Source organism: Triturus cristatus, chromosome 3_2 (genome assembly GCF_964204655.1).
Source record: "Triturus cristatus chromosome 3_2, aTriCri1.1, whole genome shotgun sequence".
Classification (NCBI taxonomy): Eukaryota; Metazoa; Chordata; class Amphibia; order Caudata; family Salamandridae; genus Triturus; species Triturus cristatus.
This window is the reverse complement of record NC_140584.1, coordinates 1,188,492,869-1,188,519,953: the sequence shown is the minus strand read 5'-3', so window position 1 is coordinate 1,188,519,953 and position 27,085 is coordinate 1,188,492,869.

Sequence of the window (27,085 nt, the reverse complement as noted above, 5' to 3'; positions counted from 1 at the left end):
CAGGAATGAGATGCTTTTGTGTGCATTTTCATTACGTAGTGCCTTTTTATTTTTGTTTTTGATGTTAAATTTTAGAGGAGACTCCCTGTAGGAGAGTAGGATCTGCACTTATGTTACCCTGCCCCTCCTAGAGGAGTCGTCATAGAGCTAGTCCCTCCACTATCTTCACCATAAGATACCAAGCATTGCCAATGAAATTCAGATTAACCCTGGACGATGCACTACAAAGAAGAATCCTGGCCCTTCGACGTTCCACTATCTCTGGAAGACTGAAGAATCTCCCTTGGAGTCAAGGAGTGACTCCCCTGCTTGGCAGGCACCAGTAACTTTGATCAACTGTTCCAAACTTCACCGCTCCCGCCATAGTCCGAAGTCCCTGCATCCCCGGAAGTGGATTTCCTGACCTCGCGACAGCCATTTTGAGTCCCCAGCAAAGCTGTGGCATCTGGACCCCACGAGTGACGAGGAACAGCAATACCAGGGAACCGTGCACTGATTTCGAGTGCAAACCCTAAACAATGTTCTACGAACTTGTGCTTTGGACCATCTGTAGTCCAAGTCCCTAGCAGATCTGGTACCAAAAATCAGCAGCCTACCCCGTCCCGAGTGACCGTGGGCTCCTGTGGAACTTTTCCTGCAAAGGCATCTTTGTGGTGGCTTGCCCGTTGGCTAGTGACTCACCCGAAGACTTTCTCATCAACTTCAAGGGTTCTTCTGGTTGCTCCGGGCCAGCCCTCACTTACCCTTGCTGGGTAAGTCCATCAGACCTTGCTGGTCTGCATCACCGTCAATCTTCACTCCACACAAGACTTGCAGTTGCCAAGGTTGTTGGCTCCAATCCGGTTGCCGACACCGTCATCAGATGCAGACGTTGTGGAACCCTCCGAATCCAGCTGCTGGTCATCGTCGATCTCTCCTGGACCTCGTGAGCGAAGAGACAAATCACCATCGACAACCTGAAACAACACGACATCAGTGGTCATCCAATCTGCTGGCCACCGGTCACTGGCAAGTGACTTTGAACACTGTCCCCTAAATTTTCAGGTCCCCTTCAACTCCAATCCATCTTCGGATTCCAGCGGACACCTCTCCAGTCGTCACAAGCAGCAAGTCTTCAGTGATCTCCATTGAAAACAGCATCGCGACCCGACACCAAAAGACACCTATGCACCCGGCTTCCGTGGGTGAGGTAACTCGTGCACTCCGGTGCCCAAGTGTGTGTTGGCCCTCGAAATACTTACCCTGTAAGTGGCTTGCTTGTTGACTTCTCCGAAGTGCCCTAAAACTTTAAATTACAAACCGCGACTTGTGCCATTGAAACCAATAGGAAACCCGCGGCTGTGTTTAGACACTGCACGCTTCTCCCGTGGGCTGAATACTTACCTGCTAACACTGCAGAAGTAAAGCCCCAGTGATTCCCAAGGCCCTAGGCCTTTTCATTTTGCAGGTCGAGTTTGTTAAACCATTTTCTTAGTATATGGTCTGGTACGCCCCTAGGGCTACAGCCATATTTGTGCTTAATTTATTGAGAAGTGTTGACATTTGAATGTGTATCTGGGTTCTAATCTCATAAAGAGATTAGTAGAGTGTATCTAAGAATAAATACATATGTATTTGATATATATACCTGTGTGGTGTCCTTTTCATTTGGTAATTCAAGAGATTATAAGGTAAAACAAGCTGCTTTACATTCCTCAGAGACTTAGCCTGAAGGCTGCTCTCCACAGCTACCACTAGGATAGCTTTCTTTAAAAGGTTGTCTTAAACCTATCTACCATAAGAGTCGAATTGAACTGGTGCAAGGTGGCCGCTATAACTAGTGACCAGCATATGCCAGGCCAACTTCTCACATTGGTGGGCAGCGTGTGGGATTCCAGCTTGCCATTGTTTTACCAGAAAATCTCTATTTGAATTACTAACTGAAACTTAGAGCTGTTTGCGAAGGGATAAGCACACCCTTGCTACAGCTCAAGCTAGGTCCAGTAGGCCTCAACTAGTGTAGGTAGTACAACACTGCACAACACTAGTATGTCTCACCAAGGTGGAGCCAGTGGGTCCACCCCATCTCAGTACAAAGATATAGCCTACACTGAACTGAAGGCCTTATGCTTTGAAAGACAACTGAGGGTGGGCAGGAGCCCCTCATCACAACACCTGATAGATCTGTTAGTAGCAGATGACCTGAGACAAGCTCTAGGAGCTAGTGGGTCTGCATCAGGGAGTGGGTCAGCCATAGGCTCTGGGTCTGATGATGAAAATCAAGATGACCTGGAGTCTGTGATTGAAGGACCAGGCCCAGAAGGGTCTGAAAAGAACAGAGGAATTCTCCCTAAGAGAACTGACAAAGTGGGAGAAAGGCCTAGGTCCCTCTCAAGGGACTCTGACCATTCATACCACTCTGGAAGAGAATCAGTTCCACAGAGGAACTCCAACTATCCCAGGGAGTCCTCCTCTGACAGAAGGTTCAAGATGCTCCAGTATGAGGAAGGTAGGCTTGCTCTCAGAACCAAGCAATTGGCCTTAGATAGGGAAGCCTTCGAGCTCTAAAGAGCTTCTAAGAAGGAGGGGTTAGATACCCCTGGTGGCAGCAACAGTGTCCCTAGAGGCAGAGATTACATTCCAGACCATAGGAACCTGTCCAAGGTTGTTCCTCCCTACCAGAGTGGGGATGATATCCACAAATGGATAACTGCTATGGAGAGGGCCTGTAAAGTTCAACAGGTCCCCCAGACACAGTGGGCAGCAATCTTGTGGCTCTCCTTTTCAGATAAAGGTAGAGACAAGCTCCTCACTGTTAGAGAAGAGGATGCTAATGATTATGAAGCCCTGAAGAGTGCTTTGATAGATGGGTTTGGCTTAACCACTGAACAGTACAGGTTGAAGTTCAGAGACACCCAGAAAGCACAGACTCAGGATTGGACTGACTTTGTTGATTGTGCAACCAAGGCTCTAGAAGGTTGGCTGGTTGGTAGTAGAGTAACTGACTTTAAGGGATTGTATAATCTTATAATGAGAGAACAGATCCTTAATAATTGCCAGAACCAGTTGTTGCATCAATACCTGGTGGACTCTGATCTGACCTCTCCCCAAGAATTGGGAAAGAAGGCAGACAAATGGGTCAGAACCAGGGTGAGGCAGAAAAACCAGAGCCAAGGTGGTGACACTAAGAAGCAAGATCCTAAAGGCTCAGATAAAGGTGGTAATAAATCTAAAGACCAGAAGTCTTCACAAGGACCCCAAAAATCTGCAACTGGTGGGGAGTCACAATCTGCAAAGGGAAAAGGCCAAAAGAAGCCCTGGTGCAAATCCTGTAAATAGAAAGGGCACTGGACTTCTGAATGTACAAAGTCCAAAGACCAAACCACCACCACTACAGCCCGTAAGGTAACTGTTCCCCCTAGTGCAGTCATTGGTGGAGGTAATACTCAGAATAAGGGTGTAGTAGGGTTGACCCTGGGTTCTGATGTGGACTCTGGCCTAGTCAGAGTACCAACACATGCATTGCTAGTTTGTGAGGGAGACCTTGATATGTCCTTCCTAGTGAGCCCCAGTAATCTGGGCAAGTACAAACAGCAGCCTATCATAAATGGTAAACAGGCTTTGGCATTTAGGGACACAGGTGCTAGTGTCACCATGGTGGCAGAGGACCTTATGGACCCTACACAGATCACCCTGGGTGAAATGTACCAGGTAACCAATGCAAGCAACACCAGGACCACCCATAGCCTGGCAGTTGTGAATTTCTCCTGGGGAGGGGTAACTGGCTTTAAAAAAGTAGTAGTCAGTGCAGACCTCCCTGTCGAATGTTTGTTGGGCAATGATCTGGAGACTTCAGCCTGGTCTGAAGTAGAATTATGGACTCATGCTGAGATGTTGGGCATACCTGCAGAGGTATTTGCTGTGACCAGGTCACAAGCCAAAATGCATAAAGCTGAACCAGCTCTGGATCCTGAAACTATGGACCAGGTGCTACCCAAGAGGAGGAGCAGTAGGGTTTAGGCTGGGCCTTCCCCTCTGTCTCAGATCTCAGATTCCCCTCCTGAGGGAGGAGAAGCAGAGCCTGAAGAAGGAACTGCCCCAGATGATCTTGAGCCTGGTCAGGTTGAGTTATTGGGGGCAGGAGGACCTTCCAGGGAAGATCTGAGCAAAGAGCAACAGTGCTGCCCCACTCTTGAACCCCTCAGACAGCTGGCTGCTGCTGAGGCTGCTGGGAGTGCTAGTGGGTCCCATAAGGTCTATTGGGATGAGGGGCTCCTATATTCTGAGGCTAGAGATCCTACCCCTGGAGCCACCAGGAGGTTGGTAATTCCTCAGAAGTTTAGGGGGTTCCTCTTGACCCTAGCACATGACATCCCATTGGCAGGACACTTGGGCCAAAACAAGACCTGGGACAGGCTTGTACCACATTTCCATTGGCCACACATGTCTGAAGACACCAAGGAGTTTTGTCGCTCCTGTGTCACTTGTCAAGCCAGTGGCAAGACAGGTGGCACCACAAAGGCCCCCCTGATACCACTACCTGTGGTGGGGATTCCCTTTGAAAGGGTAGGGATTGACATTGTTGGTCCCCTTGACCCACCAACTGCATCTGGGCACATATTTATACTGGTGGTAGTGGATCATGCCACCAGGTATCCAGAAGCTATACCCTTAAGGACTACCACAGCTCCTGTGGTAGCAAGAGCCCTCATTGGAGTTTTCTCCAGAGTGGGTTTCCCTAAGGAGGTCATCTCTGACAGAGGTTCTAACTTTATGTCAGGATATCTAACTGGAATGTGGAAGGAGTGTGGTGTAAACTACAAATTCACTACTCCCTATCACCCACAATGCAATGGGTTAGTTGAAAGATTCAACAAAACCCTAAAGGGAATGATTAAAGGCCTCCCAGAAAAGCTTAGGCGAAAATAGGACCTTTTACTTCCCTGCCTTCTGTTTGCATACAGGGAGGTTCCACAGAAGGGGGTTGGCTACAGCCCTTTTGAACTTCTGTTTGGGCACCCTGTTAGAGGACCATTATGTCTGGTGAAGGAGGGATGGGAGTTACCTCTCAAACCTCCCAAACAGGATGTAATGGACTATGTACTTGACCTTACAGCAGGCTATTGGCAAATCAAGTTAGCTGATGATGCCAAGGCTAAAACAGCATTTTCGATCCCTGGTGGGCACTGTCACTTTGTGGTAATGCCCTTTGGTTTGAAGAATGCACCTGCCACATTTCAGAGGTTGGTGAATAAAGTTCTGACTGGTATGGAAACCTATTGCTCAGCTTATCTTGATGATATTGCTGTCTTTAGTTCCACCTGGCAGGATCACCTGGTCCACCTCAGGAATGTACTGGAGGCCCTGCAGAAAACGGGCCTCACTATCAAGGCCGCTAAGTGCCAGATAGGGCAGAGTCAGGTTGTGTACCTGGGCCACCTTGTAGGTGGAGGGCAGGTTCAACCATTGCAGAGCAAGATCCAGACCATAATGGAATGGGTAGCTCCAACCACCCAGACACAGGTGAGAGACTTCTTGGGCCTGACTGGGTATTACAGAAGGTTTGTTAAGGGATATTGATCTATAGTGACCCCCTTAAATGACCTGACCTCCAAGAAAATGCCAAAAAAGGTTCAGTGGACAGCTAGCTGTCAAAAGGCATTTGATGACCTCAAGCAGGCAATGTGCACTGCCCCCATCTTACAGAGTCCAGATTACAAAAAGAAGTCCATTGTTCAAACAGATGCTTCAGAGCTGGGTGTGGGAGCTGTACTGTCTCAACTTAATGATGAAGGTCAAGACCGGCCAGTAGCTTTCATAAGCAGAAGGCTGACCCCTAGAGAGAAACGTTTGTCAGCTATTGAGAGGGAGGCCTTTGCTGTGGTGTGGGCCCTGAAGAAGCTGAGGCCATACTTGTTTGGCACTCACTTCATAGTTCAGACTGACCATAAGCCCCTCCTATGGCTCAAACAGATGAAAGGTGAAAATCCTAAACTGCTCAGGTGGTCTATTTCCCTACAGGGGATGGACTATACAGTGGAACATAGACCTGGGACCCAACATGCCAATGCAGATGGACTCTCGAGGTATTTCCACTTAGAACATGAAGACTCAACTGGTCAAGGTTAGTTTAATGTCCCTGCGTTTGGGGGGGGGGGGGTATGTGTAGGAGAGTAGGATCTGCACTTTTGTTGCCCCCACTTTTTTTTTGATGTATACACTGGTTTCTGACTATAGTCTGGCTGGGTCCCTGCTAATCAGGGCCCCAGTCTCACTGATCTCTCTAAAACAACTTGGTGTGCATATTAGATGCACTAGTGATTGGATACTGTGGTACCTTATGAGCCCCTAGTATATGGTACCTTAGGTACCTAGGGCATTGGTACTTCACAGGCCTACCAGTGGGCTGCAGCATGTATTACCCCACCCCTGGGAAGCATTCACAATCTGACACCACAGGCGTGCTACTGCAGCCTGTGTGAGGTAGTGTTAGCACTCCTCACTGAGGTATAGGTTCCTATATCTCACCATACACACACATATAAACCTATCAGTCACCCCTCTTGCAGGCCCTAACAATCCTGAGGGCAGGGTGCTTGGTTTACTATGCGAGGGGGTACTTCTGCATGAGCAGGACTCCTCTGCAGCTGGCAGAGCCTATTCTCTGCTGCTGTTTGTGAATGCGGTTAACCCATATACTCTTAAGTGCATTATAACCTCGCGGTAAATGCTAACTTTGGAATGACTGCATCAAAACATGTTGTGTTTGGTGTCAAACAACTTGGAATCATACCCCCACACCAGTAACTGGTGTGGGAGTATGATCCCACCCTTCTAGAGGGGACGACATGTACCCACTGTACTAAACGGTAGAAATCTTCTAGAGCCCTGGCATCACAAAATGGATGCCTCCAGCACAGACACTGGGCTGCCCTCCTGCTGCTGACCGAAACTCGCAGTGGAGGAAGCCCAACAAAGGGTATCCTGTCACAGGGAGGTGTCACCACCTCCCAGACAGGATTTAGTGTATTGGAGCTGGGTGGGTGCACTCTTAGAGTGCTTTGAAGTCCTGCACTGGGGGAGAAGTAGGCTCCTCTGAGCATATGCCAGCTCAAACCGGTTCAGGGGCTACCTGCCCCTGCTCTGGTGCGAAACTGGACAAAGGGAAGTGGGTGTAACCACCCACTACCCTGACCCTCCTAGAGGAGTGGTCATAGAGCTAGTCCCTCCCCTATATTCACTATAAGATACCAAGCATTGCCAATGCAATTCAGATTAACCCTGGACAACGTTCTACAAAGAAGAATCCTGGCCCTTCGAAGCTCCACTATCTCTGGAAGACTGAAGAATCTCCCTTGGAGTCAAGGAGTGACTCCCCTGCTTGGCAGGCACCAGTAACTTTGATCAACGGTTGCAAACTTTACCGCTCCCGCCGGAGTCCGAAGTTCCTGCATCCCCTGAAGCAAATTTCCTGACCTCTCGATGGCCATTTTGAGTTCCCAGCGAGGCTGTGGCATCTGGACCCCACGAGTAACGAGGAACAGCAATACCAGGGAACCGTGCACTGATTTCGAGTGCAAACCCTAAACAACGTTCTACGAACTTGTGCTTTGCATCATCTATAGTCCAAGTCCCTAGCAGGTCTGGTACCGAAAATCAGCAGCCTACCTTGTCCCGAGTGACCGTGGGCTCCAGTGGACCTTTTCCTGCAAAGGCGTCTTTGCGGTTGCTTGCCTGTTGGCTAGTGACTCACCCGAAGACTTTCTCATCAACTACAAGGGCTCCTCTGGTTGCTCCAGGCCTGCCCTCACTTACCCTTGCTGGGTAAGTCCATCAGACCTTGCTGGTCTGCATCACTGTCAATCTTCACTCCACACAAGACTTGCAGTTGCCAAGGTTTGTTGGCTCCAATCCGGTTGCCAACACTGTCATCAGCTTCAGACATTGTGGGACCCTCCGAATCCAGCTGCTGGTCATCGTCAATCTCTCCTGGACCTCGTGAGCGAGGAGACAAATCACCATCGATGACCTGAAACAACACGACATCAGTGGTCATCCATCCTGCAGGCCACCGGTCACTGGCAAGTGACTTTGAACACTGTCCCCTCAATTTTCAGGTCCCCTTCAACTCCAATCCATCTTCGGATTCCAGCAGACACCTCTCCAGTCGTCACAAGCAGCAAGTCTTCAGTGATCTCCATTGAAAACAGCATCGCGACCCGACACCAAAAGACACCTATGCACCCGGCTTCCGTGGGTGAGGTAACTCATGCACTCCGGAGCCCAAGTGTGTGTTGGCCCTCAAAATACTTACCCTGTAAGTGGTTTGTTTGTTGACTTCTCCGAAGTGCCCTAAAACTTTAAATTACAAACCGCGACTTGTGCCATTGAAACCAATAGGAAACCTGCGGCTGTGTTTAGACACTGCACGCGTCTCCCATGGGCTGATTACTTACCTGCTAACACTGCAGAAGTAAAGCCCCAGCGATTCCCAAGGCCCCAGGCCTTTTCATTTTGCAAGTCGAGTTTGTTAACCATTTTCTTAGTATATGGTCTGGTACGCCCCTAGGGCTACAGCCATATTTGTGCCTAATTTATTGAGAAGTGTTGACATTTGAATGTGTATCTGGGTTCTAATCTAATAAAGAGATTAGTAGAGTGTATCTAAGAATAAATACATATATATTTGATATATATACCTGTGTGGTGTCCTTTTCATTTGGTAATTCATGAGATTATAAGGTAAAACAAGCTGCTTTACATTCCTCAGAGACTTAGCCGTAAGGCTGCTCTCCACAGCTACCACCAGGATATCTTTCTTTAAAAGGTTGTCTTAAACCTATCTACCATAAGAGTCGAATTGGACTGGTGCAAGGTGGCCACTATAACTAGTGACCAGCATATGCCAGGCCAACTTCTCACACTCCCATCCTGGGAACGTGCAGAATGATGAGGAAAGGATCTAGAGAATGAACGCATGTGTGCAAGGTTGGAATGAAAGGCTGACAGTTGAAGAGAAGAAGGTGCTCTTAGTGATTAGCAAAGGAGACTGAAACTGTCCTTATTGAATTTCATTTAACACTTTAGCACTGCAGCATCACGCGTCTGGCCAGCACTGTGTATCATAATATAACTTCATTGTATTTCAGTGTAACTTCATTTACATTGCTTCGGACTCCTGAGGAGGTGCTGAGGTGCATGGTCGGCTGGTGTCAGGCTACGCCCTGGGAGTGTTTTGGTGGGAGAGTGCGTGTTTCCAATGTGGCCCTTCTGGAAAGTGTTGTGATATGGTGGGTGATGACAAGAGTTGTGATCCTATGTGTGTCACTTTGGTGTGTAGTGAAGTGAAAGGAATGAGGACAGTAGGTGTAAGCTTAGAAGGAACCAGTGCATGGATAGAGAGGTGGATGCGGTGTGGGCCATGCGGGAAGTGTGTAGGTTGTGAGGATTTATGGCAGAGGTTGCTTTTCTCATGCCCTTGTGAATGTGTACCTGAACTTGAGCGTTGCATGTGTTTGAGTCTACCATTCTTGTGGAAGTGCTGGAGTGGGACACTTAGAGGCTGAAGCGCTTCAGTAGTAGCACACTGAGATAGCTTGTGAGTACAATGAAGGCTGGTGGTGATGGTATGCCTGATCATTTATCCCGGAGCAGATACTTTAATCCCACGTGTGAGTGTCGGTGTGGCACCCTAAACAACACTGCTAAACCGGGAGCTTGCTAGTTGTGCTACAAGACTCAATATGCACCTCATCGATGAGGACCAATGAGGCTGAAGTCGGTCCGGCATCGATGAGGACCAATGAGACTGAAGTCAGTCTGGCATCGATGAGGACCAATGAGGCTGAAGTCGGTCTGGCATCGATGAGGACCAATGAGGCTGAAGTCGGTCCGGCATTGATGAGAACCAATGAGGCTGAAGTCAGTCTGGCATCGATGAGGACCAATGAGACCGAAGTTGGTCCGGCATCGACGAGGACCAATGAGACTGAAGTCAGTCTGGCATCGATGAGGACCAATGAGGCTGAAGTCGGTCCGGCATCGATGAGGACCAATGAGGCTGAAGTCGGTCTGGCATCGATGAGGACTAATGAGGCTGAAGTCGGGCTGGCATTGATGAGGACCAATGAGGCTGAAGTCAGTCTGGCATCGATGAGGACCAATGAGACTGAAGTTGGTCCGGCATTGATGAGGACCAATGAGACTGAAGTCAGTCTGGCATCGATGAGGACCAATGAGACCGAAGTTGGTTCGGCATCGACGAGGACCAATGAGACTGAAGTCAGTCTGGCATCGATGAGGACCAATGAGGCTGAAGTCGGTCCGGCATCGATGAGGACCAATGAGGCTGAAGTCGGTCTGGCATCGATGAGGACCAATGAGGCTGAAGTCGGTCCGGCATCGATGAGGACCAATGAGGCTGAAGTCGTCTGGCATCGATGAGGACCAATGAGGCTGAAGTCGGTCCGGCATCGATGAGGACCAATGAGGCTGAAGTCGGTCCGGCATCGATGAGGACCAATGAGGCTGAAGTCGGTCTGGCATCGATGAGTACCAATGAGGCTGAAGTCGGTCCGGCATCGATGAGGACCAATGAGGCTGAAGTCGGTCCGGCATCGATGAGGACCAATGAGGCTGAAGTCGTCTGGCATCGATGAGGACCAATGAGGCTGAAGTCGGTCCGGCATCGATGAGGACCAATGAGGCTGAAGTCGGTCCGGCATCGATGAGGACCAATGAGGCTGAAGTCGGGCTGTCATCCCTTATATTCCCATTTAAAGGAGATCTGATCCGGCAGCTCAGTATGAACTCTTCCTATTGGATCACATCTGATTTGCACAGGGCTGGTCCTTGTCTGGAGTAGCACAGTAGGCAAAATGGGGCATAAAGGAGGGACTGGAGTGCTTCCCAAGTGACGTCCTGTGGCTGACACTAATGCCAGTACCCAACCATCTCATTTGCATTTTAGCCTTCCTCCCAGTTACAAACAATTAAAGCAAACTTGAGGAAGGGACTCAAAGCTCATTCGAACATGCCCAAAGACAAAAGAAAAATCCCAGATGCTGTCTAGAATTAATTAATTAAATATCCCCAAAGGGCTGACATCACAGCTTATAAACATAACTTAACATAGCATTGTGCGGAATAAAATAACATAGCATTGGATAGCCTAAGCTAACAACATAGCATACCATGACATCACATAACATGTCATAACCTAACCCTTTAATCAGATACAGACAGCATGCTCTGTTAAACACAGTCATGCCACCTGCCTTTCTGCCCTGCACTCTTTTCTCCAAGGGTTTAAGTCTTGTTTATAGCAATTCTATGTAAATACTTCAAATCAATGTTCTCTGAATTACAAATTGTTTGAATGAAATAGCTTGAATGCAATTAGTTCGAAGCTCAGCTCACACATTGCAGGTGCAATTAATTTGAAAGAGGGAGAAAATCCCTGCATGTTGAGTGAACTCCCAGGTTTCTTCAAACAGGAGTCACCACCTCAAAACTCAAGCATCCCTGCCACTTGCCACTGCCAGACCCAATCCCTTCTATCTGACACCAGACTCTTACCCTCTCTAACTTTCGCTACGTTACTATGATTTTTAAAAAAGCAAGTATTCAATTGTAGAAGTTTTATCTTAATGTCCTTTTTTTGGAACAGTTTTTATTAAAGAAAAAAGACCTGCAATTGAATCTTTTACATTTGACAGAATATTACGATGACAGTCTACAATATTTGCTCATTAGCATATCTGGTTCTCACATTTGGTCGACAGTGTGTGTTGTATAATACATGTATAGTTGCATTGTCGCATTTTTATACCTCCTCATCTGATTCCCAGACCATTGCTGGGGGGTACATATATTTCCTCCTTAGGTATTCCATTTACCCCTCACTCTCTCCCTTTTTTTAGCGCATCCTCTGTGGGTGTACGTGGCTTAATCTGCCGCCATAATCATATCCATATCTCTGCACCAGTCTTCGAGAACTGGGGCCTGCACCGCCCCCCATTTCTGGGCTATATTTCGTTTAGCTATCATCATCCCGAGTGTTGCCCAAGTTTGGCCATCACGGTTCATATCTGCAAAAAGGAATGTCCATTCGACGGAGTTGACGGAAATCCTTGTGTCAAGAGACAGTACCGCGGCCTCCTCTCGTGTTGTGTGCTTGCGGCCGAGGACGCTGTGCAGGCGTCTAAGGTTCAGAGCTGTGTTCCTTCCCGGCATGAATCCCAATTGATCCGGGCGTACTAGTTTAGCGAGATAGGGGATTAATCGGAGTGCCAACGTTTTGGCCAAACTTAATGTCCTTTTAATCCAAATGTTTCTTCACATAATTTGGTTTTTGAACTAATTGATTTGCACTTACTGCATTTCTCACTCTTATTTAAATAAATGAGGTATTTGAAAAGAAGGCTCTTATACCAGAGATGGTTGATTTCTTTATTGTAGATAACAGGAGACGCGTTCTAGTGCACACAACTTCAACAGCAGATCACAGACAACTGGTCCTTGGGACACGACACCTTCATCCTTCTACATTCCATCAAGGAGCCCTGTGGATTTAAAGGCCTGGCGCATAACACATATTTTCCCTTTAGGACTTTTAGAAACATTAAGTGGAAAAAATGGGAATCATAATACACAACTAAAGTTTGAACATTACTGAGCCTTGCCTATTAAAAAATATCTACTAATATATAACATGTATATACCAAGTTTACACTTCAAAATCCTTCGACCATGTAGTCTGCTTCCTGCTCTTTCTCACACCAACTCCCGGTTTCACCTCAACCCTTTAATTTATACCATTCGCAACTTTTCTGCCCCTTATGCAACGCTGCCCTTCAAATATTCTATTTCTCCCCATTTTCTAAAATAACTGTATTTCTGATTTTTTGGGGGCTTTCCTAGGAGCAGAACATTTTGACTTTCCTTTTGAAATCCATCCTCCCAACTTGACATGGACTACATCACTTTCATCAAACTTCCATACATTAATTAGCATTTTTCCAGGAACTCTTTACTTACAACGTTCCTGCTTAGTCATCACCCATTCTACTTCTTTAGAAATATCACACTCTACCACCTCACTTTTTCCCACCCAAGGTGTGCACACCAAAGTAGCCGCATTCCTTCCTCACACCAAGGTGAATGGGGAGTCCCATGTCACGGAGTGCGGAGTCATCCTGTAACGCCACAACATGTTCCTCAGTTCCTGCTTCCACTTCAAACCACTCCTTACAGACAACTTGAGACAAATTTTTTAATACTCTATTGAACCTTTCAACCTGACCATTTTCTCTAAGATGATACAAAGCTGCCCTGTGATGAGTTATTTATCAGGTTTTAGAAAATCTGGCATGGTGCTAGACACAGGATGAGAGCCCTTATCTGTCACTACTTCATGAGGAATCCCTTCTCTCATAAAAACATTTTCCAGGAAACAAATGACATCCTGTGTCTCAGTTCATCCGCTATCTTCACTTCTGGCCACTCTGAAAGATAATCCACCAGAACAACAGCAATCTCACCCTTAACTTCTCCCAAACCATAAGGACCACAAGTATCTAGACTTCCATGGTCCTTCTGGATATTTGAAAGGTGCAACAGACTAATGTGTTTGCTGTACATGCAAGTTATGCGCTCTCTTATGAATCTCTCTAGAGCCCTATTAGGGACCAAAAATCAACATGGGCCTTCCTTTTCATGGCCAACATACCAGCATGGCCTTAAGGAGCAATGTCTTCACTCTACTGCGAAGAGAAACAGGTGTAACTAGCCTGTCATCCCTATACACACTACCATTCACAATAGACAATTATGGCCAAATGTTGTACTTTTTTGTCAACGCTTCTTTTCTAAATCCTTTTTCCAACTTCTCGAGTTTCTTCCCTTTATACACATCAATTCTTCATCACTGTCAACACCTTATTTCCACTCATCTTCTAAAACGACTCCTTTTGATAGTATTTCTTTACGAGCTACAGAACAATGTACGTCAACCTGTTCCTGGATATTCAACAAAGTAAGACTAGATGAAGAGCCAGTTGGTATGTTTCTAATACCTGGCACAGATTTCACTTCAAATGAGTAGTTCAAGAATCTAAGTATCCACTTAGCCACCCAAGGAGCCTGAAGTGTAGTCACTGTAAGTCGAATTCCCCACGGAGCCCGCCCACAGGACCCTGACGACCACCCACAGGACATGTTTTGGATGTTCAAGAATCTGGAGAAGAAGGTAAGGTAGGAGCAGTCCCCTCAGAGGAAGGTTTCAGTACCCCGTAGGCAGCAGCAGGGTGTTCCGGCAAGCGGAAATAGGAGCCGGACACCATCATTGACAGGGCAGCATGATGAGGGCAGCTCAATCTCAGTGCATCCAAATCTCCGTTTCTCACCTCTCTGGATGCTATGAATGGAAATGAAGCTCAGGGAAATGACCATCAGTTTTTGACACATAAACTGCAGCTTCGGGTTTCTTCCATGGAGTCACAGTTATGGAGCTGTTCTAGGAACTCATTAAATTGAATCGACAATGATGGCACCGCTACGGCATTTGATCCTCCATCTGACATTGAAAATGAGGCTGAAGAGTCAACTATAAACCTGGAAGGTCTTGGTAAGGAGCCGCCCTTTCAGTGGTTCCGAAGGATGGAACAGAGCTCAGGCAACTACAGGGGAAAACGTTCCGGGCTCAACACAACCCATAGGATCACGCAAAGCGAAAGGGAAACGTTGAAGGAACTCCAAGAGGATCAACGCGCCGAGAAACATCTCCAGGAGGAGTTTGATGCATCACTAGAAGAGAAAGATCAACTCCTCGCTGTTTTGCAGACACAAGTGTTGTTATTAGCGCAATGGTTTAACAGACAACACCTAATATTCTTCTGCTTCAGAAATGTCCTGTGACAATTCTCCAAGAAGATCCTTTCAAAATCCCTATAAGCCATATCAGATGTCAATATACTTGTTGATATATACAGCCCAGCCTGAAAAACATACAAAACTCAACACCTATTGAAAATCCAGTTATCCATACCAAAAGCCTCAGCGTCATAGTACACCCAAGAAGTTTCAGAAAATAAATGCATCATACACTTACTAAAAAAGAAATAGAGATGGGCAATGACCATTGAAGACCTCACAAAATCAAGGAACTCCACTGAAAACACAGACACCTAATCACCAATGTTAAGGCTATCTTCAGCAAGACTACCATTAGCAACCAACCAACAGAAGCGAAGAACTCTGCAAAGCTGTCAAACACTGTATGAACCCACTCTCAGATCCTCTAACCCCACATATGAAACATGCAACAGCATCAATCAGCTCTTTGCCAAAAAGATCATTAGGAATGTACGACAAATGGGCAACATGAAACCGACTTTCACCTTCTCCCCACTCCCCGACTGGCCTAAATCCAGATAGACAACCCAAGAGTTGCATGCTCCACTCATGAGCATCCTCGTCTCTCTCAAGGTCGCTCGCTATGAAAGTGCCATTCTACCGGTCCCGGTAGCAGAGGGTAGGTGAGCTGGCAACGCGCTACATGCACAATATACATGAGGAACTCCTCATGCTGAAAACCTACCGGATACTGTGAAGCCTGGTTAGTTTACAAATTAGGGTAGTTCCAGTACTACCCGGTATTTGACTAGTGAGTCGTATGGTTGTGAGTGTGTAGCCGCAGACCATCTGATTTTTTAGTTGTAGATAGTTTAAATCCGTTTTGCTTTTGGTCCTGACGAATCGCCTACACATTGGTTATATGGCGAGAAACATGTTGACCTCACATCTATAAGAGCGCCACAACTAGAGACATAACCCTCAGCTGAGCGCCTTATATCACTTCTTTTACTAAGGGTAGGAGGCCTCTTGATTAAAATTAATGTTGTTGGTACTCCCAACCCTATTTTAGATTCACTACAAAGACATATACATCTACACACAATAAGCCCCCTCTCCCCCACATCACCCACCGGCTGTTGGTAAAAGATCTCCGTTAAAGTGCCCCTAATATAGGGAGCCCGTCGGGGATTGCACCACCGACCCGACGAGGAGCAGCCCGATGATGAAGCATGACACCCTTCCAGGTGTGTGAGGGCATTATAATCCAACAAAATGGATTCCCAACTTTGAACCGTCCTGGTCAGGTTGGTTTATATTCCCTGTATCTGACTCTCTTCAAAGGAACAGCATTAATCTTTTTTCTAGACTTCTACTAGGGCATTTATGCTGGACCTCCCCAGAAGCCCTGTTGTCCCCTCTTTTGATTACTTGATCAAGAAGATGCCCTCACACTCCTTCTCCACATTGGCTACTCTTTGCTAAGAGGAATAGTCTTCCCGGATGCCCTCGTGGCAGGAGAGAACTTCAACGTTTTGAAGAAACCCACATTGAATCTGGACCACCTTGCCAAGTACCACCCCATCGCACACCTACCTTTCCTCGAAAAAAAACCAATTGAGAAGCAAGCACCACACAACTGTGACAGTAGAAAATAAAAATAGCACTTCCAATCTGGTATCAGAACACGCTTCAGCACCAAGAAAGGTCTCTTCAAGTACTCAATAGCAAGACCCTCATGAAGGACAAAACGACCCGTGCTTCCTGACCTTGTTGGATATCTCTGCTGCCCACAGCCGACCACTGCACATTGACCTATTACTTGTGAGTGTGAATGGGCTTCTCTTGCACAGTTCTGCAAAGGTTCACGTCTTGTCTCAGCAACCATTACTAATTTCTCTAGATGGGAACATCAAGATCCCAGAAAATCCATCTCCTTCCAAACTCCCAGGGTATCCATCATCTCTCCCATCACCTTTAACAGCAACATCGAAGTCCTTGGACCATGAGTCTCCAACAACATTATTAAGATCCATCCAGATGCAGATGAAACACAACTCTGTCTCGAATCCCCAGAGCTCACAACATTCAGCAACTCAAAACCTACAGCGAACTCATCTTATACAGAATGTCTGACACTTTCCTCAAGCTCAACTCAAGAAAGACTGGATTCTTCCTGTTCTCGAACAGTACCAAACATCTACAGATTCAAGCAGGCCACACCTCACCCTGGACATCTTCTGACCAACCTGGCAGCAGATGTGAAACCACTGGGATTCATCCTCCACACAACGTCTCCATCAAAGCAAAATTCACCCTAATAATCTGCAGAACACGGTCCCAGCCTGTCCTCCTGAGAAAGGCGCCCCTTGTACCTGACTCCACCTTCACACCTGCAGTGGGCGCGCCGCTCCAGCTGGTGGCTTTGTGCGGGTGAAGACCCCTTCGACACCGCACTGGCCCTGGTGAAGAGCGTCACCCTCTGTGGCAAGCCTCAGGGACTTCCAGGGTTCACAGCCCGACACTGACACTTCAGGGAGGGGCAGTCCAGGGAGGAGAAGCATTGGCAGGCCCCTGGTTTCCACACAGTACCATAACAGTAGGGGGCGCTGTGGGCCTGAAGATGATGATGTAGGGGAACCATGTGTGAGACCCAGTGTGAGGATAACAGGATGGACAATAGGTCAGAGTTCAGGAACATTTGCAGAGATGTTTGAGGGTGTTAGTGCAGTAATAGTGGAGACAAATCCAGGCCAGAATCGGTTTGCTTTAGTAGAGCTGTATGTGAGTTGCTAGAATACAGTAATAAGGAGATGAATGCACGGCAGAGATGTATGTGGGTCTCAGTGTCATAACAGGGGGTCACAGGTACAGTCCCTCTTTGGGGTGGATCGGTAGGGCTGTGTCAGGGGAGGGGTTGCAGGCTAGAAAGGATTATACTGCAGAGCTGTGTGTGGGTCCAGACACTGTACGGGTGGGCTAGTGAAGATCACGGGGCAGTACAGAGCGTGGGTCCCAGTACTGAAACAGCAGAGGGGGTGCAGATCAGGATTGGGGTGCACTGTCAGAGCGTAGCATGAGCCCTGGCACTCTGGCAGCGATGTAAGGCTGTGTGCCATGGTGTGGTTCAGTGGCAGAACTGTGATCGACTCTCAGGATAGAAATAGCAGGATGTCATTTTACCTTTTTATTCTCTTTTTCTAATGAATTGTATGTTGTCTATTTTGTATACTTTTATGGTCATAAAAGGCCGAAATAAAGTTTATGACAAGGAAATAGCAGATGGAGTGCAACCTACTATTGGGGTGCACTAGCAGAGCTGAGCGTGTGCCCTTGCTCACTGGCACCCTGGCAGGAATGTAAGGCTGTGTGCCATGGTCTGGTTTATTGGCGGAGCTGTGTGCGACTCTCAGGACAGAAGTAGCTGATGGGGTACAAGCTACTATTGGGGTGCACTGACAGAGCTGAGCTTGCACCCTGGCTGGACTGTAAGGCTGTGTGCCATGGTCTGGTTCATTGGCAGAGCTGTGTGTGACTCTCAGGACAGAAATAGCCAACGGGGTGCAAGCTATTATTGGGGTGCACTAACAGAGCTGAGCTTGCACCCGGGCAGCGATGTAAGGCTGTGTGCCATGGTCTGGTTTATTGGCGGAGCTGTGTGCGACTCTCAGGACAAATATAGCAGACGGGGTGCAAGCCATTTTCAGGGTGCGCTGCCGAACTGTGTGTGGGTTCCCCTTTGACTCTCCTCGCTTGTTTCTCCTCTACCACGTCTTACTTTGCTGCCTTTTGCAGCTGCAGAGAAACAAACCCAGAAAGAGAAGTGAGAGGCGCCGCTGCCAGAGTGAAGAATGCGGGCCATTAATAGAGTGATTAGGGGAGCTGAGCTAATGCTGCCCCCCTCACACGTTCTTCTGATAATCCGCGTCTAACGAGGACAAGTGAAAACACATTTCTAATTTAAGACATTCTAATTGCTCCGCTGCTGTCTGTAAGGTGTCAGGTAACAGAAACCTCAGGTTTGCATCTGCATACTTACCAGCGCGCCTCCATCTTAGGCAGCAGCCCTCCCCCCCACCCCCGCCTCCCCAGCTTCACTGAGGCTCCCCTCACCCCCAGGGCCTGTCAGGTGCCGGGTGCACTGATGGCAGGAACTATTTATACCGAGCCCAAAACAAATGCGCTTGTCTAAAAGTGACAATCGATGACAGTGTACAACTCTATGGTACTCATATTAGCGATCCTTGAAGGATGTGAGGTCAAGCCGGCCCCTCACATTCTCCAACTCACAAACCACCCGCTCTCCATCCTTTCAAAAGACCAGCAGTCCGGGGTGACACTGGAAGAAGACCCCCCTTTACGCTGTAAGGAAAAATAAATCAATGTTCAGATCAGCCGATTGAGAACACGAGACTTCGGAATCCCACAAGCATCCTGACATGGATTCCATGCTTCCATCGGTGATATGACATCTCTTGACATGGATTCCATGCTTCCATCGGTGATATGACATCTCTTGACGTGGATTCCATGCTTCCATCGGTGATATGACATCTCTTGACATGGATTCCATGCTCTCATCGGCGATGTGACATCTCATGACATGGATTCAATGCTTCCATCGGCGATATGACATCTCATGACATGGATTCCATGCATCCATCGGTGATGTGACATCTCCTGACATGGATTCCATGCTTCCATCGGTGATATGACATCTCATGACGTGGATTCCATGCTTCCATCGGTGATATGACATCTCATGACATGGATTCCATGCTTCCATTGGTGATGTGACATCTCCTGACATGGATTCCATGCATCCATCGGTGATGTGACATCTCCTGACATGGATTCCATGCTTCCATCGGTGATATGACATCTCATGACGTGGATTCCATGCTTCCATCGGTGATATGACATCTCATGACATGGATTCCATGCTTCCATCGGTGATATGACATCTCTTGACATGGATTCCATGCTTCCATCGGTGATATGACATCTCATGACATGGATTCCATGCTTCCATCGGTGATATGACATCTCTTGACATGGATTCCATGCTTCCATCGGTGATGTGACATCTCTTCACAGATGTCTCAATGGTTTGAAACAACAATCGGGCGCACCTTGGTCAAAAATATTAGGGGGGTGTGAGTCTGAATTATCCCAACAAGCAACAGGCCGCACCGAACTGGAAAGGACATGAGGTGCACTGGGGTGTGATTTGGGGTGAGTGGAGTTAGGGTAATTAGTTTGTAGCTCCGAAAATGAAGGAATATTCTCGGTAGCATTATTGCGTGCCCCTGCCACGTCTGTGGGGCCTCTGTTACTAGTGCTGAGACTCCCCATGACTGCGGGTCCCTCCCCCACGACTGTGGGCCCCCCGCCATGATTTCAGGACATCCGTTACGAATGCAGAGACTCCCCACGACTGTGGGGCCTCTGTTACGAGTGCAGAAACTCCCACGACTGTGGGTGCCTCCGCTACGACTGTGGGGCCTCTGCCACAACTGTGGGTCCCTCTGCCATGACTGCGGGGCCTCCGTTACAAGTGCGGAGACTCCCCACGACTGCAGGTGCCTCTGCCACAACTGTGGGTCCCTCTGCCATGACTGCGGGGCCTCCGTTACAAGTGCGGAGACTCCCCACGACTGCAGTTGCCTCTGCCACAACTGTCGGGCCCCCACCATGACTGCGGGGCCTCTGCCATGACTGCGGGTCCCTCCGCCATGACTGCGGGGCCTCCGTTAGGAGTGCAGAGACTCCCATGACTGCGGGTCCCTCTGCTATGACTGCAGGGCCTCCGTTACGACTGCACGGACTCCCACGACTGAGGGTCCCTCCGCTATGAGTGCAGGGCCTCCGTTACGAGTGCAGAGACTCCCACGACTGAGGGTCCCTCCGCTATGACTGCAGGGCCTCCGTTACGAGTGCAGAGACTCCCACGACTGAGGGTCCCTCCGCTATGACTGCGGGGCCTCCGTTACGAGTGCGGAGACTCCCCACGACTGCGGGTCCCTCCCCCACGACTGCAGGGCCCCTGCCATGACTGCGGGGCCTCCGTTACGAGTGTGGAGACTCCCACAACTACGGGTCCCTCTGACACGACTGCAGGGCCTCTGCCACGACTGCGGGTCCCTCCGCCATGACTGCGGGGCCTCCGTAACGAGTGCGGTGACTCCCCACGACTGGGGGTCCATATGCCACGACTGCCGGGCCTCTGCCACGACTTCAGGGCCTCTGTTATGAGTGCAGAAACTCCCAAGACTGTGGATCCCTTCGCCATGACTGCGGGGCATCCGTTACGAGTGCAGAGACTCCCCACAACTGTGGGCCCCTGCCACGACTGCGGGGCCCCCACCGCGACTGAGGGGCCTCCGTTACGAGTGCAGAGGCCCTTTGTGAATCAGGCCCTTTGTCTTCATCCAGTTCGAGATTGCGGTCATGCAGACATTCAGCTTGATATGGGAACTGAATGTCATATCCATAGGGGAGAGATTGAGTTGCGTGTCGCCAGTGTAGGAGAGTACGTTGATGTCGTGAGAGAGGATGATGCTGGCTAGAGGGATCATGTAAGAGGGTTGGGCTGAGGGAGGATACATCTGCAACCCTGCAGATGAGGTCATGTGTGTCCGAGGTGTATGGTTCCAGGCTACCTGACTAGCCCTTCCAGTCAGCAAGGAGCAGCTCCATCGGAGTGCGTGTCCTTAGATTTCGATGTCGTGTAGGTGTTGAATGAGGATGGAGCGGGAGACCGTGTCAAATGCGGCAGAGAGGTCCAGGAGGATGTGTCTCCTCTGTCTAGAGTCATGCGGAGGTCATCCATTGAGACAATGATGACAGTTTCGGTGCTGTGGTTGCGTCTGAAGTCAGACTGAGTGGAGTTGAGGAGTTGGTGGGCATTGAGGGATTTGGTGAGGTGTCTGTTGATGATTTTGTCTAAGACCTTTGCCGGGAATATTAGCAAGGAGATCGGTCTGTAGTTAGTGAGCATTGAAGGGTCCACAGAGGATTTCTTCAGCAATGGGAAGACAGTTGCGTGTTTCCAAACGTCTTGGATGGTCTCGGAAGAGGTGGAGGCATTCAGGGTGGGTGCGAGCATGTTGCTGATGGGTTGCAGTCCTCTAGAGTCCTAGGCTTCGTGGGGCACACCATGGTGGCTGCAGTTTCTTCTGGGGTGATATTGGACCATGTGGTTAACATTGGAACTTTGGATAAGATCAGGAGGTGTTTCGTGAGGTCTGTCGGATCCAGTTACTGGCTACAGTTGCTGTAAACGGTGCTAATTTTGTTCCTGAAGAATTGAGAGAAATTGTTGAAGAAGTCCTGCAAGGAGGGGAACGAGTTGGAGGTGGCCGATGGTGAGGTGAAATCTTTACAATGACGACAATCTCTTTCCTTCTGTTGGTGCTGGCTGCGGTCCGCCAGAGCGGCGCGTTTGGGGATCCGGATCATTTGGTGGGAGTGTCTTGGGCAGATTTGGACATACTCCTGTCTGCATTTTCATGGCTCATTCTCAATCTGCGCTGCAGTTGGTTGCAGTGGCTTTTCACCAGTCTGAGTTCCTCCGTGTACCAACTGGCCTGTGGTCTAGACCTTGTTGCAATGCTGTGTTGGAAGGGGATCAGGAAGTCAGCCAAGAAGGTGATCCAATTGTTGAAATTCTTAATGGCTTTGGGGAGTCTGGACTGAACCTCAAAATAGTCAATCCTCTGCTGTCCCCCAGGTCACTCGGATTCACCCTGGAGACTGACCTTATTATCAAGGAACATGTCACCAAGAAAACCAAGACAACCTACTTCCAGCTTTACCTACTTAAGGAAACCATTCCTCCCAGAAAGCTCATCACCCCTGGGCTCACACATCCAGTAATGGAGACAAAGAAGTGCAAAAAAAAAAAAAGGTATCAGGCCTTCCACCATCTGTGAAAACAGGATCTGGCAAAACAACCGCATATCCGTCAGCACCAGCCCAACCATGGTACGCTACAGAGGGTGAGATTTGTAGAAGGTTTATGGTGCTCTAAATGACGTACGCGTAAAGTTATGTAATCCTCCTTCTGTGCGGTGTTTTAGGGTGGGGAGATCCCCCACTCCCCAGTTAGATGACCATGGTCAACCAGTTTAACAATCATCTCCCCCAGCACTCACTAGTGTCAACATGTAATCATAATATTGTACAGTACATAAATTACAAATTCAACCATTCTTGTTTTTCTTTGTATTGTTTGATTTATTCTTGTAGTTCTTTCATAGCCATTTTTGGTTCTTTTTTAGCCAACACATGTTTTGTCGCCAACGGTATATAACTGCGACTTAATCCCAGCGCTCCGAAGCATACTCGCTTGGACCACTTGCTGCTGCACAACAATATTCGGATTCCGAAAAATGGGCACAATAATGAACTAAAACAACACTATAGATGTTGTCTGACCGGGAAAATGAATCTCACCTACAGGAATAATTGGGAGACTGGGACGGAGGTATAACCGGCTTAAAGATACTCTACAACATACCGAACGAACAGCCCTGAGGAAGGTGTGGCTATTTATCAGCCCAACCATGCCCAAATTTAGAAAAGAACTGAAGACACATCTCTTTACAGAAAACGACATCATGACAAAGCCACAGTCCATTTCTGCTTTCAAAGCCCTCCACCTCCAATCCCTTGTTGACTGTGCCTTTCCCACTCCCCCTGTATAGTGCTCTACTGCCTTTTGGCTCAGTCCGCATTATCCAAATCCTGCATACATACTTACAGTAGAGTACAGTACAACTGACAAAGTATGTCATAGGTTCAAATTTAGGTGCAGAACTCAGCCTTAACACTGCCCTGCTAGTGCTCTCTCCTGACTTGGACAGCCCACAGATGTCAGCGCTGGGACCCATCCCCCACACGATGCAGCTCACCCCTGAGGTTCAAGCATTTCATGCAACCAGTCAGGGCACACGCAGCCGTGCCAATGCACTTTCCTCCCAACCAGCAATAACCTGCAGCATTCCATATCATTCAATCGAAAAACTAATTATGAGGTCAGATTCCTGCACATACACACATACTTGTGCACACACTTACATTGGCATTCGCTGGCATAAACACACACAACCGTGCAGACGCCAACTTGAACACCTACTCACATGCACACTCACTGCCATGTACACACCCCAATGAGCACCGTCACTCATCTGCACACACATACAGACACACTGATGTACACACACTTGCAAGCACACACACATTCAAGTAAGCACACATCATCAGCATTCAAAACCATTTTTAAAATTGCTTCAAGGGTCATACTTTAGTCATAAAGTTTCCCCTTTCTCAGTAGGAACTGTTCGTTTGTTGGATGACGTAAACGTTGGGATGGTGCCAGACTGATTCCATGCACCCCGTGGATAAGTTGACATAAAGACCAGCTAGCTCACAGTGCCACCATAAGTACCTCTGCACCTAGTGAGGTAACAAATGGTTTGGGCAACCTCAGACCATGACAAACCCGACTCTCCAAGGAATCGTGGTAACAGATCTAGGACCTTTTCACTCAGTCACTCGTGCTCACCTAGAAAGATACACAAGAAATACACAAGGGGGCGGTTCAATATTTATTGAACTATTGCGATTCTTGTGTAAAATACATGCTCTGCAATGATTAATAAACAGAAGCAGATCAAAGTGCTCAGCAATAAAAGGACAGTGAAAAGAATGAACAATTACACCATTGTGCTAAAACAGTGAGTACTAGGTGTACTCCTACTGTTGCGTTCCCTAACCTAGTTGCAGAGGGTGGGTGTTCTTCCAAGAATCCCTTACTGAATGATCCAAGTCCCCATTACCTGTAGGTAAGGTTTGCAGGTCCCAGTCTTGGTCACAAGTTGGACATCACTCCTTGCAGAGGGTAAACAGGAATCAGATGGGCTGAGTCTCCGACACAGCGACATCCTCGCAATGACAGCAGAGCGCTCCTCTGATTCGAGCACGGAAATGCGTGTGTACTTATAATAACATTATCCATGCCTCCGTGTCTGGGCTTCAGCCAGGCTGACATTTGTTTATTGTCTTGTGATAGTCATGTTACCTCATGGCCGAGTAACAAACAACAGTTGCACAATGTGTATCTAGGCCTTGTGCGAAATGTTCAATGTGTCGTGATAGAGCACCTATGAAGTGAACTTCAAAAACGTGTGCATGTAAAAATGACAGTGTTTCTCCCTGGGCTTAGGCCAGCCACATGACACTTTATCTGTGGAAGCACAGCCGGAGCCTCCTTCCCATTCCCAAGCACCGACAGAAAGGTCCACACTGCTGGAAAGCAGTAGCACAGTTGTGGTGCAGAAACCCAACTGACACTGGATTGTGCTGCAGGATGACTCAGTCTTGGACTCCTGTCTAAGCAATCCGTCTTTCTAACCCCTGCCTCCTTGTGCACCCTGCTGAGCCGCCTGAATCATGGATAAAAGTTACATAGGCACATGCATCAATGTTGGCTTTTGCGATTTCTTAATTGCGATTTTTAAGGAATCGCAATTAAGGAATTGCAAAAGCCTATGCATGTAGAAATCGCTTTAAAAAACGAGCATGTGTGTGTGTAAAATGGAACTTTGAAAAATGCACTTAAGTGCATTTTTCAAAGTTTTTGCAAATTACCATGAAGTTTAATTTCATGGTAATTTGCACCCCCTATTAGCGAAATCGCTAATGTTTTTACTTTAATACATTGTATTTAAGGAATCTCAATTTGCGACTCCTTAAATGCAATCGCAATTTAAGTAATCGCAATTCAGAGATTACTTAAATTGTGATTCTTGCATTTGGGATGATGCATCCCAAATGCAAAAATACTAGTCGCAAAGGTGTGGATCCTGAGAATCTGCCCGTTTGCGACCGGTTTTTCTTTTGATGCATGTGTCTGATAGTTGTTCGGGTGACAAGGGATGCTTGTATTGGAATGTTCCTGACTCCCCAGAGAAGTTGGTAATATATTAGCAAATCAGAAGCTGTCTTGTTTGACAGGTTCTCATTTGGGGATCGGGTCGGCCAGCCTGCCTGTTCCCCGTAATGTCTTTTTAAACGGCGACCAAGAAGCAATATTTCCAAAATGAGCCTGTGCTGCTGGTGTGGTTTGCTGTTCCTTGCATGCCACCATCTCTTCCTAGTCAGGTGTACGAGAAGAGCGAGCTGGCCAATCATTATTCATAAGGCAGGTCATTCCGCGGACCCCGCTGACACTGGAGATTTCAGGCATGGCCTATTAGTCACATTGTAAAATCAGAGACAGGTCACAAAAAGTTGGTGCACAATTTGCAACCACTATTTCTACATCTGGCCCGAAGGGAGCAGAAACAGCTTCCTGCCACAGGCTTGGGCTGACCTCTGGCAGAGAGGTGAGAGGCTTGAAGAGCTGAGAGACAGTGGAAAAGCGGAAGTAGAGGTATTTTACCACCTTAGCCAGTAGTACCTTTAAAGGTACGAGCTACTTTTGTCTGGATAAGCAGCAGCATTTATTAACACATCTAAAGTAAACAACAGAACATGATACAAGAACATAGTACACAAGAAAATGACAGAAAGACTAAAACAGAACAAGGCTCAATACAACAAAACAGTCGAAACAGAATCGAGCACGAGAACCACGGAACACCACAACAACAACACAACGCACAATGGAAGTGTTAAAGATAAAACAAAAAGTCAGGAAGCCTAAAGTCCAACTAGTATTTAAGGCAGAACAGCGGTTGGCAGAGGAATAGATCAGAGAAAATGGTCTTCTCGGCTGAGGGGGCTCCTCACAACAGAACAGATACTTGGAGCGCATTATTAAAAATGCACAAAAGGCAGGCCAGGACGGGTGTGAGTTATTCTATAAATACAAGTCAATAGCGTTTAATCACATGACAGAAATGTGTTGTCGTCACCGAAAACCTATCTAATGAGCAGGTGTCGGGATATGGTCCCTGAGGGAGGTCTGGATGAGATATCACTCAGACATACAATACCAGACTCACCATTCTCCTGAACCCCGCCGCCACCACCTTCAAAGGCAAAGCGGCTCCTTTAGGAAATGTGCAAATGTACAACTCCTAAGCTTTCTGGCTCCAGGGCCTACTTCACCCATGAAACTTAGAAAAAAATAATAATGACAAAAGAAGCTTCAATCTCTTGTAAAACTATATCCATATTTGATTATAAAATATTAATAATTTCTAGGCTATATATGTGGTGATTAACAGTGTGCTACACAGGAGAA